Consider the following 15,695-nt stretch of genomic DNA (forward strand, 5'->3'; position numbering starts at 1 on the left):
CATGTGCTGGCCATCCCTTCACCATTAAATCATAGACCCAGGAGAGTGTCGGGTCATTTCGTGTTTCCTTTTCTATGTTTGCATTCGTCACAGGGAGACATTCGACTATGGTCGAGTGGAATATCTCCACTGGATCCACTGCAAGTTCTTCTTCCATCGTCGGCAACGGTAGGCGCGACAATTCATCAGCATTCCCATGCTGTTTAGTTCCTTTGTACTCAATGTCATATTGGTGTGCCCCTAGGAAAAGGGACCACCTCTGTAGCCGTTGTGCTGTCATTATCGGTACGCCCTTCTGAGGGTTGAAAATGGAGACAAGAGGTTGATGATCAGTAAGTAGAGTAAATTTCTGACCGTGCAGGTAGTGATTGAACTTCTTCACCCCCCACACCAGGCTGAGGGCCTCTCTGTCAATCTGGGCGTAGTTACGCTCGGCTGAAGTTAACGAGCGTGACGCAAAAGCTATCGGTCTCTCTGAACCATCAAGGAATTTATGTGACAGGACCGCCCCAATGCCGTAGGGAGAAGCATCACACGCCAGTCTTATCGGTAGTGATGGGTTGTAGTGAGCCAATACTTCTCTTGAAGTGATTAGGTCCTTACTCTTCTGAAAGGCCCGCTTACATTCATCGCTCCATTTCCATGCTATTCCCGTTTGTAGTAGGGCGTTCAGTGGGTGCAGAATTGTGGACAAATTCGGCAAAGACTTATGGTTGTAATTCACCAATCCGAGGAATGACCTCAGTTGCGACACATTTTCAGGCGCTGGAGCCTTAACTACCGCTTCAATTTTGTCAGGGGACTTATGTAACCCCTCTTCATCAATCACGTGGCCACAATACGATATCTGTTTCTTAAAAAACTCGCACTTGGGGCGATTGGCCCGTAGCCCATGTTCACGTAGTCTAGTGAGCACCTGCTCTAGGTTGGCAAGGTGTTCACTGTCATCTTCACCTGTCACTAGGATGTCGTCCAAGTAACACTGAGTCCCTGGAATCCCTGGCAGGACTTGTTCCATCGCTCTTTGCCATATCGCCGGAGCTGATGCTACTCCGAATACCAGTCGATTATACTGGTAAAGACCTTTGTGAGTGTTTATCGTGAGATACTTCCTAGAGGATTCTTCAACCTCCATCTGCAAATATGCTTGTGCTAGGTCAATTTTTGTAAAACGCTTCCCTCCAGATAGTGAGGCGAAGATATCATCTATCCTTGGAAGAGGATATTGTACTGTGTGAAGGACTGGGTTCACCGTCACCTTGAAGTCCCCACAGATGCGAACCTTCCTTGGCTCCTCAGACTTATTGTTTAAGGTTTTCTTCATGACAGGAATGATGGGTGTCGCCCACTTGCTCCAGTCTACCTTAGATAACATGCCTGCATTCTCCAGATTCTCCAGCTCTGCCTCGACGGCTGGGCGAATTGCATATGGTACCGGTCTTGCTTTGAAAAACTTGGGAATTGCATTCTCTTCTATTTTTATCGAGGCGGTTACGCCTTTAAGAGTTCCCAGTTCTTGTTGAAATACCTCTTTGGCGTTAGCTAAGATTGTTGACAATCGTCCAGGAGTGACGTCGTCATCCTTTTTACCAGCCACCGTCAGTGCCTGAATGGAGTGCCAGTCTAAACTTATCTTTCTGATCCATTCACGTCCCAATAACGGTGGTCCACCATCTTGCAGTATGTACAGATACAATTTCTGTATTTCCTTGCCGTTGTATTCGACAGGCACCCTTATTTTTCCTCTGGGGTATACCTTTTGCCCCATATACGCCTTCAAGACAATGGATGTCTCTTTCAAGGGTATGTGTGAGAATAGCCGCTCGTAGTCTCGTCGATTCATGATGGTTAGAGCTGATCCTGTATCCAATTCCATTTTGACTTGGGACCCTGCTATCGTGAGGGTGACCCAAATGGTTCGGTGATCCTCTTTTGCGATTACGTTGTGAAGTTTGAGACAGCTTAGTCTCTTGTTCCTAGATTCACTATCGCTCATCTGGTCTTCGGAACTACTGTCCGTCATCTTTTGTACTTTCCTGTACGGTTCCTTAGTAGCCTTTTTGTTGTCATTGGTCTTCTTCCCAGACCTGCAAACTCGTGCAATGCGTCCCATCTTTCCGCATTGCCTGCATATTTTGTCCTTGGACCAGCAGTCCTTCTGGTCATGGGTTGTTCTGCCGCAGCGATAACATTTTGCAAATCCCCGTGTCATTTCGTGGGTGCCGTATTCCTGTGGCTTTTGCTGTATTTCCGCAGCTCCCCTTGCTGCTGCTTCGTACGATACTGCCACACTGAAAGCCTTATCTAGCGTCAGCTCTTTCTCTGAGAGTAACCTCTTCTGGGTTCCTTCACTCAGGAGTCCACAGACAAATTTGTCCCGTAAGGTATCTGCCAGTCCTGCTCCGAACTGGCAGTGCTTTGATAGCTTGCGTAGTTCCGTAAGGTAATCAGCATTGCTCTCATCTTTATGCTGATTTCTCCTGTGGAATTTAAATCTTTCTGCTATCAGCAGCAGTGTAGGATTTAGGTGTTCCTGTAGGATAGCAACAATTTTGTTAAAACTCTTCGCCTTCGGTTTGGCTGGAGTAATCAGGTCCCGCAATAGGCCGTACGTTCTTGCGCCCATTAAGTTTAGCAGTACTGATGCCTTTTTCTCATCGGCTACTTCGTTTGCCTCGCAATATACCTCGACTCTTTCCACATACGTGGTCCAGTCTTCTATTGCATTATCGAAGGCAGTGATATTGCCAGTCTTCGGCATCTTGGAAATCTAAGATGGCGCTTTGCCTTCTTCCCCGATTTAACAAAATGGCACCTCCCGCGCTTTGCCTTCTTCCCCACTGGATTAGGATGGCGCCTCCCGCGCTTTCTGTCTTCTCCGCTGTTGCTAGTGCTGTTGCTGGCGTTTTATGCCTTGATGGCGATGCCCTATGGTCTTCGCGCACTTCCCCCCGCGCTGCTGCTAACGCCGCTCTCCGTGGTTCCCGTGGCAAACTGCAGCTCCTCGCGGCTTTCTGCGTGTTTAATTTTTATTATTTCCCCGTCGTCGGAACAACCCTGCGGGACACTTGCCTCCCTCTTCTCGGGTCTGTACGCTGCCCGGCTTCCTCGCACCGGCCGCGCCCTGTGTGCTCCACCCTCTCTCTCTCTCCTCTTCCCGACAACGCTGCTCGGCCCCGTTGCAAAGCCACCCGCTCGAGCTCTAGACCGCCGCAGCCCAGGAAGGATCAGTGTACTACCTGCCAGCAGCCCGATTAGCTGAAGCACCATCGACAGGATAACCAAGCCCCGCTCTCGACAGCCTCTCCTGCAAATCTTCAACTCCGCTGACTCAGAGGCGGATGCCCATGGTCGACGCCCGTTTCTTCTGTTTCTTTCTTCCTTCTGGCCTCGACCTCTGATAACTTCGCTTCAGGGATGGATCCCCATGAGGTGGTGCAGACTGTAGGTAAGTTCGTATCTGCTCGTCACCAGTATTATGTCCGTGTATAATTGAGACACGGACTGCAGGAGTTGGTTATAACAGGTCTTTACTGAATGGAGACAACCTGGAACTACTATGCAAATGTTACTACACAGGCTTATATACAGGGGTGGTCACTATTGGTACTGCAGTATACAGGGGCTGCAGAATATAGTTCCTTCTGCAAAGTACATACACTACAGACATGACAGATGAGGCCATGATGTCTCATCATTTCCTGTCCTTTCTCCTGCAGTCCAAGCTGGCAAGGAACCGGCGAGAACAGCTCCGGACCGGTGGAGGACCTCCAAACCTCCAGAACCTGATGGACCTGGTGGAGCTAGTGCACCATATTGTTGGCGGCCGCCTGACTGGTCCTTTCACCACTGGAGCAGCCGACCCCATTGTGCACGGCGATGGTAAGGTTATGACCTTTTTGATCTGTGTCCTTCCACTTGTGACCCCCCACCGGCATGCTTTTTCACTGTGGACCCATGTCATAGCATTGCACCAATCTTGCATCCCTTGCTGCCACCCTCTCCTCTCGCTAAAGCCACTCTTCAACCTCCCTGCTTTCAGATGCAGCATCACCAGATCGGGAGCCGGGCCCTCAAGCTGCCAGTCCCACTGAGTCCGGAGGCGACCAGCTGGAGGAAGCCAGACCTTCAGTGCCAGCCTCAGGGGAGGCACGCCAGCTGCAGAGTGGGGATAGTTCTTCCCTGGAGGGGAGCGGGGGTGTGCCTCTGATGAGGAACCAGCTCCAGGAACCAGCGGGCTGCACCAATGCAGGGGGGGAAGGGAAGTTCGGGGGCTGTCTCCCCGGAGGCTGAGTCAGGCCACCATGACTGCTGCACAGAGCGCAGAGGAGGTTCGGTCCCTAGCTGAAATGAGCGCCCAGGCTTGGCTCAGGCACAATGAGCTGATCGCTGCAGTGGCAAGGCTGCCTGAAGCCATTGACACAATGGCAGGGAGTCTCCAGGACTTCGGTGCAGCACAGGAAAGGAGTGCGCAGGCCTTCTCCGCTGCACAGGAAAGGAGTGCACAGGCCTTCTCCGCTGCACAGGAAAGGAGTGCACAGGCCTTCTCCGCTGCACAGGAAAGGAGTGCACAGGCCTTCTCCGCTGCACAGGAAAGGAGTACCCAGGACTTCTCCGAAGCACTGGAAAGGACTGTCCAGGGCTTCATTGAAGCACTGGCACCTGCCACGCAGTCACTTGCTGGCCTCATGCAGGCGCAGATTGAGGCCACGCGAGCACTGACTGCTGCCACCGTTGAAGGATCAGGTAGGATTACCCAGGGCCCTTGCAGCACCACAGCAGGGCATCAATCTGTGGGCCAGCCGATTGGGGCGCATGCTGCGCTGCTGCCCCGTCAGAATGCCAGTGTGTCGCACGCCCACGGAGCAGGTGTCCGCTCTCAGGATTTCAGCATTTCTGATGCCACCTCTGGCACATCTCCACTGCAGCTGCCACCACCTGCAGTACAGACTGCATCCGCCCATGAGCAGTTGGAGCAGTCAGCACCCAGGCCCTCCAAGCCCAGAGGTCGTCCAGCCCGTCCCTCAGGGGCTTCTGCGCTTTCGGCCACTCAGCAGGCCTCCCCCAGCCTTGATGCAGACACTGGGGTCCAATTAAAGAGGAGCTGCAGGGAGGGAAGTGGGCGTTCCAGAAAGAGAAGTCGAAGTCCATCAAGGGGTCAAAAGTAGAGGGAGCTTCGGAGACGGCGAGGTTGAACATTTCAAGGCCCTCTACAGCTCTTGTGAATGATGGGGATGTGTTGGTTACTGTCGCGGGTTTGGCAGACATTAAAGTTGTATTTCCTTGCTGATGTGTTAAATCCTTAGTTATGTGTTTTGCCGTTACTTTTGTGTTAAATCCTTAGTTATGTGTTAAGCCATTACTTAAGTGTTATTTCGTTAGTTTTGCTTTCTGCTGCAATTGCTTTATGAAGTTGGAAGGCTCCACTTTTTTGAAAATAAAGATTTTTTTTAATTTACACTGGACATCTAAACTATTTACACTTAATCTGTCCTTCATAGGCTTTGGGTGAACCGGACGGTCCTCTCCCAAACACATCAAGCAATCCGTCAGTGGGGCCTAGAAACGAGTCGTTATGAGCCTCTGACGAACGGCCCTTCCAGTTTCGGGAACCCTCCCGTCTTCCTCCTCCTCCTCCTCCTCCTCCTGCTCTGCCTCCTCCTCCTCCGCCGCCTCCGCCTCCGCCTCCTCCTCCTCCTCCTCTGCTGGGCCTTCAAGCTCGGCTGGCATTGGCTGGGTGCGTTGGATGGCAAGGTTGTGGAGCATGCAGCAGACAACGACGATGTGGGCGACTCGCTCCGGCGAGTACCGCACGGCACCCCCCGAAAGGTCGAGACATCGGAACCGCTGCTTCAGCACGCCGATTGTGTGCTCCACAGTGTTCCGCGTTACCTGATGGCTGGAGTTGTAGTTCTCCTCTGCCTGGGTGCTGGGCGAACGTAGCGGGGTCATAAGCCATGGGCACAGAGGATAGCCCTTGTCTCCGAGAAGCCAGCCTCGTGGGTGAGCCGGGGCCTCGAAAAGGTCTGCCATTGTGGTCTGACGCAGGATGAAAGCGTCGTGGCTGCTGCCAGGGAATTGTGTGTTGACCGCGAGGATCAGCAGCCGGTGGTCACACACCAGCTGTACATTAAGGGAGTGGAACCCCTTGTGGTTGTGGTAATCCTCGGGATTGTTCACAGGCGCCCGCAAAGCCACGTGCGTACAGTCAATGGCGCCCTGCACCATGGGGAAGCCAGCTATTGCCGCGAAGCCTTCTGCGCGCTCCTGCTGCTTCTCCGGTGTCAAAGGGAACGAAATAAATTGCCGCCTCCTGTTATATAGGGCATCTGTAACTTGGCGGATGCAGCAATGCACCGCAAACTGGGAAATGTTAGCTATGTCCCCAGTCGCAGCCTGAAAGGAGCCGCTGGCAAAGAAATTGAGGGCTACAATAACCTTTACAGGCACCGACAGAGATGTCCTGCACCGTATGTGCGGCAGAAGATCATCCTGAAGCAGCTGGCACAGCTCAGTCACCACCTCCTTATGGAATCGCAGCCTTCTGACACACTGCTCCTCCGACATGTTGTGGTAGGAGGACTGCTGTCTGAAAACCCTCGCTGCGTAAGGTCTGGTGTGGCGACGTCTGTTGGCCCTCCTCCGTCTGGCCACTCCTGGCCCTCTCTCCCTCCGTCTCTGTGCCCTCTCAAGATGTTCTAGCAGCAGGATGTTCCCTTCCAGAGCAGCCCCCATAATAAGAGTGATGAAGGTAAAGGTTGTAAGCTCTTACCAGCAGCTAGGTAATGTTCACAGGGCTAAAGGTCCTCTGGCACCGCTGGTTGAATGGCAATAAGGCTCTAGCACTGCAGCTGCTCAACTGTATCAAACCAGCCAACAAGTTGCGTTCACAAAAGGGCTGACGTTTTCAGACCAGTGGTGTCCCCATTAAACAGCGCCCCCCTACTCCGAGAGTGCCTGGCGAACGTTCCAGTGAGCTGTCACTATTAGCGCCAGGCGCAACAGAGGCGGGCGCCACCCAATTTCCGGTCCGGGGCGCTAAAAAGGCATTGCACCATGGAATGACGTCATGATCAGCCTGCGCCCACGAGAGCGCGCTAAGATTTCGCGCCAGCGCTAAATGCATGGTCAATATGGGGCAAGGCGCTAGGTTCCCTGCGACCGCACAGAAATTGGCTATCGCCCCACTTTTTGGCCTCTTTAGGCGATAACAGCCCAATTTCTCCCCCAAAAGGTATGATGGTGCAAGGCAAAAGGAGATGAGAATGGAACAAGTAAAGAAACAAAAGATGGGTCCAGAAGAGGTGTAAATAGGAATAGTAGAATGATCAACAGCTGCCATCCAAAAAAATGAGGGCAGAGGTTACAATCTGAAATAGTTGAACTCAATGTTGAGTCCGGAAGGTTGTAACGTGCCTCATCAAAAGATGAGGTGCTGTTCCTCGAGCTTACGTTGAGCTTCGTTGGAACAGTGTAGGAGGGCGAGGTCAGAGTGGAAGTGGAGTGGAGAATTAAAGTGACAAGCGGCTGGAAGCTCAGAGTTATGCTTGCGGACTGAATGGAGGTGTTCACAAAACGATCACCCAATCTGCATTTGGCCTCACCAGTGTAGAGGAAACCGTATCATGAGCAGCAAATACAGTATACTAAATTGAAAGAAGTACCAGTAAATCGCTGGCCGGAATTTTCTGCAGGGAGGCAGGTTGGGTGTGGGGAGCCTCCGAGGCGTGTGGAAAACCCGGGAGGCCGGGTTTCCCGTAGGCCTTGCCGGCTTTAACGGCAGGGCCTGATTTACATGTGGGGCCTTGGATTCCTGCCCGCAGCCAGCCAGCTTGAGAGGCTGGGGGTGTTGGGGGTGATTGAGGAATGTTTCTGTTGCATGGTCCTTTGTTCTTTAACTTGCCCTGGCCTGACCTAACTTTGGGTTCAGTTGCAGGCCTCATTCTCTGACCTACCCCATATTGTTTTTATGGAAGGCCAATGCCATCTGAGCCAAAATAATGGGAGAGTCAAGTTTGCTGCCACTTTTTATACTTCTTAGGTGTGTCCAGAGGGAGGAAACCTGTTACCATGGTGATCTCGGTAGGGATCAAAAGTGCTTAATTTTTTTCAGCTTTGAAAGACCACTATTATTATAAATGGATATGTGGGGACTCTGATTTTATTGTCTCATAATTATTTCTGAAAAGTCAAAATAAAAAAGTTAAAGTGGAAAGCTGAGTGGGCTAGTACTGTAGTGATGCTGGGGAGAAGCAGCAAACACAATAAAATAAAACAAAAACAATAATTAAGAACAAATTTAACCTCATCCCAGAGGCTAACATGGCAGAGTTTAAATAAGGTTAACCACCTTTTACCAAGTCCAGCCAGATGGCAGTGGGTTAGAGAGGGGTAGGGAACAGGGTGGCATGGCCTGAGATCTGGTGTTTTCCTTTCTGTTAATGAAAATGAATTGAAAACCTCAGTAAGTTTAAGAAGTAATGATTTTGGATCACAAGGCACAGAAATAAGTTGTAAAAATTAACTTCTGTTTTAAAAATTAAACTATAAGCACCAATTTTCCGAGTTTGTGTACCTCAACCCTTGATTTTCTACCCATTCATTTTAATTGATAGAAAATCATGAACAATGCGGCAGCTGCTTCCCAATATACATGGCTGGTGGGTGCTGGTAGAATCATAGGGGTGAAATTGGGTGCCTTTGCTACTAGGCGCGGTGCTGATATCGACCCCCGCCATATTCGGTGGGAGTTTTGCAGCGGCGCTATGGCTTTGTGCCCCGATCTCCTTCGCCCGGAGATCGTGACGTCGTCGCCATGCACATCACCCTGGTAGTGCCCCAGACTCGAAATTGACTTCCGCCCCCTGCAGCAGCACCGGTCGAAAACACCAACAGCTGCAGGAGGCGTGCATTGGGCGGCCGGCTGCTTCGAGGGTGATGATTAAAGGCGAGGTGGCCGAAGTAAGTGGAAAAAAAACTTACCTTTCCTGTTCTAGTTTTTTTCGCAGGTTCCTGATCAATCAGCCCGGCACTCTTGCCCAGTGTGCAGCGCTGCTGAAGTCTCCACCCCGCTCTCCGATGTTAGCCCTAAGAAGGAAGTGGAGTGCTTGATTTAGCGCTCCACATCCCTCTTGGGGCGCTAAAACTCAATTTCACAATCGCCGCGCTAATTAGCCTATCACCTTATACCTGTGCCCTCTGGTTACCGACTCTTCTGCCACTAGAAACAGTTTCTCTTCATTTACTCTATCAAAACCGTTCATGATTTTGAACACCTCAAACAAATCTCTTCTTAGCCTTCTCTGCTCTAAGGAGAACTACCCCAGATTTTTCAGTCTCTCCACATAACTGAAGTCCTTCTTCCTGGTACCATTTTAGTAAATCTCTTTTGCACTCCTTCCAAGGCCTTTACATCCTTGCCCAGAATTGAACTCTATACTCCAGCTGAGACCTAACCAATATTTTATCAGGGTTTAGCATAACTTCCTTGCTTTTGTACTCTGTTCCTTTATTAATAAAGCCAAGGATCCCATTTTTTTTAACAGCCTTCTCAACTTGTCCTGCCACCTTCAAAGATTTGTGTACATACATGCCCAGGTCTCTCTGTTCTGTACCCCCTTTAAAATTGTACCTTTAGTTCATATTGCCTCTCCTCATTCTTCCTACCAAAATGTATCACCTCACACTTATTAAATTTCATCTGCCACATGTCTGCCCACTTCACCAGTCTGGCTATGTCCTCCTTAAGTCTGTTACTATTCACCTCATTGTTTAGTGCAAAATCAGAGTATAGGATGATGTCCAGTTTATATATTTTAGAAACATTCCATTCAAAAATTGAATAGATAGCAGCCCTAACTTTAAAAGATCATACTATTGAAATTGTTCCAGGAACTTGGACTGCATGGGGAGAAAAATATAACTCCCCCACTCCCCAAACATGGTAATAATGGTCCTTCAAATCTTTAGATTTGCTAATACTACACTCTCATTTCATAGATATCACTGAGAAAAACACAATGACTGGTGAAAAGACAACTTCAAATTCCACTGAAGCAGAATGTGAAGGAATCCATTATGCATCAGTCATGTTTGGAAATCAAACATCAGGTATTTCAAATGCTGAATAGGAGTCCTTGAAGTTGATTTTATTGTCCGGTGTTAACGGCCTCAAAATGGGGTCGGTAGCCTTACCGCCCCATTAACAGGGACAATGCGGCCGGCTCCATTTTGAAATAGGCCTACACCACCGGGTGTCCAAAGCACTGTTTCAGGTGTTAAGCTCCTTTTAATATGGAAATTGACATAGGACTCTGTTTGCCATTTTTGTTTGAAACTGGTTGAAACCCACGCCGTGCGGGCTCTGATCAGTTCCGTGGGCAATGGAACTGAAGAGGTCCATCAAAGGTGATTGTCAAATTATTTTCGCGGCTGCCCCGGCTCTGATCTTGAAGCCTTAATCCAGCGAGCTGCATCGGGATGCCTACTTGGCACATCGCAGTTGAGTTGCCAAATTTAATTGAGGCATGAGCCTGCTCCACCGGTCTTTGGCCCAAAAGTCAAAATCAGCCCCTTAATCCGTTTTATTCATTCTCAGTTTCAGCACAGATTCTTACACAGACACTTTGAATAAAATTACAGTACATTTTAAGCACTGCTGGTTAGATTGATGAGCCTTTTTAGACGAGTCTAAGTTGATATAATTTATTCTGTAACATGGTGGGATAGTTCACCCAGCAACGCAGATAGGCAAGGCAGAACATATGAACCTTTCAGTGTCTACTGGATTTCCAATTATTCAAACTTCTGTTATCTCATCTTCTCATCCAAACTCTATATAATTAATGGAAAGTATGTTCTTAATTATCCAAACTTTCACTTATCTGAAACAACTATATGTCATCTGAATGGTTTTTGATAAGAAACGTCCATTCGATTTAAGTAGAACAGGTGTAAAGCAGTGTTGTAATCATGTACGTAGCTTATTTAATTTAAAACAATCAAAAGAATTGGAAAGAGGAGATTGATTTGATATGCCCTTTTAGGAAGATCCAGTCTCAGCATCTTTTATGATTTCCTGGTGAGTGGAAGTAAATTGCTCAATTTCAGACACATTTTTTGGAAGCATAGTTCAGTTTAGCTGATTAGAGAACCTGAATTTTCTCTGTAAAATACAATGCACCAACAAAAAATATTTTCTGGGCCTTTACAACAATGTTCAGATCTCCACATGTAAATGAAAGATAGGTTGAAGTTACAATAGGCTAGATAATTCACCCTTGATTATTGGCAGGTATTACAGCTTATATTCAGAAACTGTCTTCCCAGTGCTTTAAGTTATGAAGATACTCAAGTTTTAGTGATCATGATTAACTTCAGGTTGATACAGTTTATGCTGACCTGTGCTGTTTGTCTCTGGGTTTCTGCCAATTACAGAACCAAAGTTTGGGTGATAAATCAGGGGCCAACCTAAGATTCATCAGTTGTTGGGAGAACTTGAAGAACTTTATAAATGGACAGGACTGGGAAAGATTCCTCTGTACTCAGCAACAAAAAATATACTTCTTCATCTGGAATTCCCCCAGGGGTGGTAACATCAGTGGAAACCCCAGGTGCACCATGTAAATGGGGTTTGCACCGACCTCCTGTCAAAGCTATAGAGGCCGATCAGAAGGATCACCGAGGACATTCCCTGTGGTGATAACTAAGGGTGAGGAGGATGAGGGACTGCAGATTTAATAGGGGATTTTTTTTTGCTTTAGAGAAGGAGAGTTCAGTAAAACCAAAATAATATTTCCTCAATAGCCTCATATACAAATAATACAATCGCACACACAAACAATAGTGACATTCACGGACAATACAGTGACACACACTTTCAATGCCTTTCCATGGATCTTGCAAACCTGTTGAATATACAACAATTAAAAGTAAGGTGTTGCTTTATCTGGTAATTTCCTTCCATTTTAAGTTGTTTCTTCCTCATTAAATGCTCCTTGTGCCATGTACTATTCCCTGGAAAAGTAGCCAGACAGATGATCTGCTATTTGTACTCGGGTATCTGTTAATAGCGGCCCTGGAGAAGCATAGGGTCTGAAACTGCCAGCGGCCAGAATTTGGAGTGAACCCAATTCTTCCGGGATTCTGTCCCACTTTCCAGTGAAGGGAGGAGAGGGCGACATCTCTGCATGCACCCCGCCATGCCAAACGGGCATGTCTGCGGGAGTACTCATCCTGCCCTGAGAATTCAGCCCATTCCACTTTTATAATGTATTAATGGAGCTTTCATCAGCTGAGAACTTCTGTGAGCTCTGAGGAAGCCTTTTTGAAAGGCCCCAAACTTTTAACATTGATCCTGCAGAATTAACTTTGTTTAAAAGAATCCTGGCTCCTGTCAGAGCTGAAGATTTTTAAAATATTTTTTTCTTCAGCCAGACAAGGGCCTCGGGAGACTGAGTGGGGAGGAGGCTATGGTGGCTCTGCCTTACAAGGGTAGATTGGGTGGGCAAGCCTGAAGCACCCTTGCAGGTGCTGGCGGCCTGCCAAAGCTATGCAAATAACCCTGTCCTCGCAATTTTGGACAAGGTCTACATCCATGACCATGGGCGGACAGCAGTTCTGCTCTGCTGCACTTGCACCAGTGGAATAGGACCTGTGGAATTTCAAGCCCTTGGTTTCCAATTTTCCTCCCTCCCTCCCCGTGAGGAAGCTTGTCACCTTTACTGCACAGCACAATTGAGATCAGGAACTTATTGTGTTGGAAACTAGATGGGAAACCACATTTTACTACATGGTGTCAGAGCAAATTGTAGCACTATTATGCCCCTTGTCTAGATTGAATACTTTACGGCCACAGTACTGAAACGGCCCTTGTCAAAGTTATGAATGACAATCTTTGTGACTGTGACCATGATAAGCTATCCCTCCTCATCCTTCTTGACCTATCTGCAGCCTTCGACACAGTTGACCACACCATCCTCCTCCAATGCCTCTCCTCCGTCGTCCAACTGGGTGGAACTGCTTTAGCTTGGTTCCATTCTCATCTATCTAATTGTAGCCAGAGAATCCCCTGCAATGACTTCTCTTTCCACTCCTGCACTGTTACCTCTGGAGTCTCCCCAAGGGTTTATCCTTGCCCCCTTCTACTTCTCAGCTACATGTTGCCCGTCGATGACATCATCCAAAAACACAACATCAGTTTCCATATGTATGCCGATGACGCTCAGCTCTATCTCACCATCACCTCCTTGAACCCCTCCATTGCCTCTGATTTGTCACACTGCTTGTTCAACATCCAATAAAGGATGAGCAGAAATTTCCTCCAACTAAATATTGGGACGACTGAAACCATTGTCTTTGGTCCCCGCCACAAACTCCGTTCCCTGGCCACTGTTTCAATCCCTGGCAACTGTCTTAAGCTGAGCAAGACCGTTCGCAACCTTGGTGTTGTGTTTGATCCCAAGGTGAGTTTCCGACCACATATCCGCCCCATCACCAAGACTGCCTACTTCCACCTCCATAATATCGCTCGTCTCTGATCCTGCCTCAGCTCATCTGCGGCTGAAACCCTCATCCATGCCTTTGTTACCTCTAGACTTGACTATTCCAATGCCGTCCTCCCATTTTCTACCTTAAATAAACTTGTGCTCATCCAAACCCCTGCTGCCCATACCTTAACTTGCTCCAAATCTCATTCACCCATCACCCCTATGCTCGTTGACCTTCACTGGCTCCCGGTTCGACAATGCCCCAATTTTAAAATCCTCATCCTTGTTTTCAAATCCCTCCATGGCCTCATCTCTGTAGCCTCCTCCAGCCCTACAAGCCTTCGAGATCGCTGCGCATCTCTGATTTTAATCGTGCCACCATTGGCGGCCATGCTTTCAGCTGCCTTGGTCCTGAGCTCCGGAATTCCCTCCCTAAACCTCTTCGCCTCTCTACCTCGCTCTCCTCTTTTAAGATGCTCCTTAAAACCTACCTCTTTGATCAAGCTTTTGGTCATCTTTCCTCATATCTCTTTATGTGGCTTGGTGTCAAAAATGTTTTTTTTATTGATATCGCTCTTATTAAGCGACTTGGGACGTTTTACTACGTTAAATGCACTATATAAATTTAAGAAGTAGTTGTTGTTGTACTTTGATTTGGTTATATACACAACCTTATAAGTTACACACTAACTTTTTAATTCCCATTTATTCACAGATCACCAAAGTTGTGCCCATCCCTCAGATGCTGTAAGTGGATAGATTCTCACCAATATTCTATCCTCCCCTCAAAATGTGTTGATTCCTTGCTGGGGTATGGTTCCATAGGCAGCAGATGCCCAAGTAGCCATGATTCATGTGTGAATCATGACAGTGAGTGGGACAGCAGAGCCAAGCTCAATGATGTTCTGACCCATCTTACACGTGCGCGCGTTCAAACACAAATACACACACCTCAGACTGGGGATCCAACGTGCGATTCCTGGTGGTCTAGTATGGCTCAGCTAGTCACTGGATAAACCTGATGAGCCACCAGGAACCTAAATTAAACATTAGAATTAAAATGTATGTTAAAGAAGTAAATATTTAATTTAATGAAAATTAACTTACAGCTTTATTTTCATTGGGAAAAGAAAATTGAGTGGAACATGATCCAGATCTTTAAAATGTTGAGGCATAGATAATGCAGAAATCAGGTAGGTAGTTAGAGTGTGATGACAGAATAACAATAAGAGTAAGAAGTTGCATTGTATAGCACTTTCAATAAAGAAATCATACCAAGGTGCTTTACAAAGGGCAGAGAACAAATAAAATATGTAAAGGAACCAATGCAGAGGCCTGGAGATAGGATTAAAAGAGGTGACTGAAAGCTTAGTCAAAAACATGGATTTTGAGAAGGTTTTTAAAGAACATAAGAACATAAGAACATAAGAAATAGGAGCAGGAGTAGGCCAATCGGCCCCTCGAGCCTGCTCCGCCATTCAATAAGATCATGGCTGATCTGATCCTAACCGCCAATCCACTATCACAGAACCATCTCCTGAATCTAACAGAATTAGACACACGAAATAGGAGCAGGATCAGGCTACATGGCCCCTGGGCCCGCTCCGCTACCCACAGGGCCATGACCGATCCGAACCTAGACTCGTGTCCAAATTCCTGCCCGCTCCCCATAACCCTTAATTCCCTTTACTTCTAGGAAACTGTCTATTTCTGTTTTAAATTTATGTAATGATGTAGCTTCTATAGCTTTTTGGGGCAGCATATTCCATGGACCTACCACCCTCTGAGTGAAGTAGTTCCTCCTCATCTCAGTTTTGAAAGAGCAGCCCCTTATTCTAAGACTATGCCCCCTAGTTCTAGTTTCACCCATCATCGGGAACATCCTCCCCGCATCCACCCGATCCAACCCCTTCACAATCTTATATGTTTCAATAAGATCGCCTCTCATTCTTCTGAACTCCAATGAGTAGAGTCCCAATCTACTCAACCTCTCCTCATATGTCCATCCCCTCATCCCCGGGATTAACCGAGTGAACCTTCTTTGTACTGACTCGAGAGCAAGTATGTCCTTTCTTAAGTATGGACACCAAAACTGTACGCAGTATTCCAGGTGCGGTCTCACCAATACCTTGTACAACTGAAGCAATACCTCCCTATTTTTATATTCTATCCCCCTAGCAATGAAAGCCAACATTCCATTGGCCTTCT

General features: G+C 47.8%; 1 pseudogene; it reads left to right on the plus strand.

The window, feature by feature from the left end:
- The window catches only part of LOC147114113 (uncharacterized), a 92,869-nt pseudogene extending 82,739 nt beyond the window's left edge, over positions 1–10,130 (plus strand).
- The last annotated feature ends 5,565 nt before the right edge of the window (positions 10,131–15,695 follow it).

The sequence above is a fragment of the Somniosus microcephalus genome, chromosome 8, assembly GCF_052327205.1.
Source record: "Somniosus microcephalus isolate GS21.2 chromosome 8, FLI_Smic_1.0, whole genome shotgun sequence".
NCBI lineage: Eukaryota > Metazoa > Chordata > Chondrichthyes > Squaliformes > Somniosidae > Somniosus > Somniosus microcephalus.